General features: G+C 32.6%; 1 protein-coding gene across 5 annotated transcripts in view; it reads right to left on the bottom strand.

The window, feature by feature from the left end:
* LOC133644195 (tumor protein 63-like) overlaps positions 1-2,500 on the bottom strand; it is a 498,490-nt gene that overhangs the window by 964 nt on the left and 495,026 nt on the right. The gene's annotated exons all lie outside the window — the stretch shown is intronic.

The raw sequence follows: 2,500 nt of genomic DNA, 5'->3' as shown, positions 1-2,500 counted from the left end.
AAACAAAATGTTGAAAGAGCCATATTGGAGCAAAAATACAAAAACAAATTGGTCTGGAGCCGCAACAAATTAAAAGCCATATTACATACAGATAGTGTACGTGTCATGAGATATAAATTGAATAAAGAGGACTTAAAGGAAACTAAATGAGCTCAAATATAGCTACAAATGAGGCATAATGATGCAATATGTACATATAGCTAGTGCAGGGGTCACCAACCTTTTTGAAAGCAAGAGCTACTTCCTGGGTACTAATTAATGCGAAGGGCTACCAGTTTGATACACACTTAAATAAATTGCCAGAAATAGCCAATTTGCTCAATTTACCTTTAACTCTATGTTATTATTAATAATTAATGATATTTACACTTAATTGAATGGTTTAAAAGAGGAGAAAACACAAAAAAATGACAATTAAATTTTGAAACATAGTTTATCTTCAATTTCGACTCTTTAAAATTCAAAATTCAACCGAAAAAAAGAAGAGGAAAAACTAGCTAATTCGAATCTTTTTGAAAAAATTTAAAAAATAATTTATGGAACATCATTAGTCATTTTTCCTGATTAAGATTAATTTTAGAATTTTGATGACATGTTTTAAATAGGTTAAAATCCAATCTGCACTTTGTTAGAATATATAACAAATTGGACCAAGCTATATTTCTAACAAAGACAAATGATTATTTCTTCTAGATTTTCCAGAACAAAAATTTTAAAAGAAATTCAAAAGACTTAAATTTGATTCTACAGATTTTCTAGATTTGCCAGAATATTTGTTTTGAATTTTAACCATAATAAGTTTGAAGAAATATTTCACAAATATTCTTCGTCGAAAAAACAGAAGCTAAAATGAAGAATTCAATTAAAGTGTATTTATTATTCTTTACAATAAAAAAAATAAATTTACTTGAACATTGATTTAAATTGTCAGGAAAGAAGAGGAAGGAATTTAAAAGGTAAAAAGGTATATGTGTTTAAAAATCCTAAAATCACTTTTAAGGTTGTATTTTTTCTCTAAAATTGTCTTTCTGAAAGTTATAAGAAGCAAAATAAAAAAAAATAATGAATTTATTTAAACAAGTGAAGACCAAGTCTTTAAAATATTTTCTTGGATTTTCAAATTCTATTTGAGTTTTGTCTCTCTTAGAATTAAAAATGTCGAGCAAAGCGAGACCAGCTTGCTAGTAAATAAATAAAATTTAAAAAATAGAGGCAGCTCACTGGTAAGTGCTGCTATTTGAGCTATTTTTAGAACAGGCCAGCGGGCTACTCATCTGGTCCTTACGGGCTACCTGGTGCCCGCGGGCACCGCGTTGGTGACTCCTGAGCTAGACTAAGTAGCATGTTAGCATCGATTAGCTTGCAGTCATGCAGTGACCAAATATGTCTGATTAGCACTCCACACAAGTCAATAACATAAACAAAACTCACCTTTGTGCACTCACGCACAACGTTAAAAGTTTGGTGGACAAAATGAGACAGAAAAAGAAGTGGCATAAAAACACGTCCTAGAAAGTCGGAGAGAGTTCTACATGTAAACAAACTAAGGTGAGTTCAAGGACCGCCAAAATTAGTAGGACAAAACGGCGCTCGCCAAATACTCGAATCAGTGAAGCATGTTTAATACAAACAGTGTGATTTATCACAATTAGGGAGGTTTGTGTCATGTTTGTCCTCCTACAGAAACCATATTAAAACAAAAAATATATATTTTTTCCCCTCATCTTTTTTTCATACATTTTTTAAAAAGCTTCAGAGAGCCACTAGGGCGGCGCTAAAGAGCCGCATGCGGCTCTAGAGCCGCGGGATGCCGACCCCTGAACTAGACGGCAACACAAAATGTTGAAAGAGCTATATTGGACCAAAAAATTAATCCGTCTGGAGCCGCAAAAAATGAAAAGCCGTATTTATATACGGCTTTTCCAGTGTTTCCACGGCTTGTCCAGTGTTTCCCATAAACTGCCAACATACCTTTGGCGGTGGGGGCGTGGCTATGGGTGTGGTCACCATGACATCATCAAGTAATTTGCATAATTTACTACAATGATAGGATTATCTCTAAAAAGGCTCAAAAAATGTATACTTACTAATTAATAATAACAGTTTTGTTTTAAACGTCCATCCATCCATCCATTTTACAATATAATTACAACACTTTATGTACATATTTATATACAGATTTGAACAATAAGTTATTCACTGAAATATATTTATTAATCGTGCTTCTTACAAAAAATATATCTTATAAAATCTAAAAGCTAAAATGTCTCTTAAAGCTCTGCCCCTTTAATTAGTGCATACTAAATAATTTAACTTTAGCCTACTACTACAACCATATTATTTACCAGCAACATAAAGTGAAACAGAGGCAGAGGTGTCCTGCCACAGTCAGTAACAAATAAACAGAAAACAGTAGTGGTCAAATACAAATAAGGCAACAAGAGAAGTATCCTACACTTCTCTTTTGTAAAGTAAATGTGAACAGCCTATATGGGCATCT

This window comes from Entelurus aequoreus, linkage group LG27 (assembly GCF_033978785.1).
Source record: "Entelurus aequoreus isolate RoL-2023_Sb linkage group LG27, RoL_Eaeq_v1.1, whole genome shotgun sequence".
In the NCBI taxonomy this organism is placed as follows: domain Eukaryota; kingdom Metazoa; phylum Chordata; class Actinopteri; order Syngnathiformes; family Syngnathidae; genus Entelurus; species Entelurus aequoreus.
This window is presented reverse-complemented; position numbering and strand designations above follow the sequence as displayed.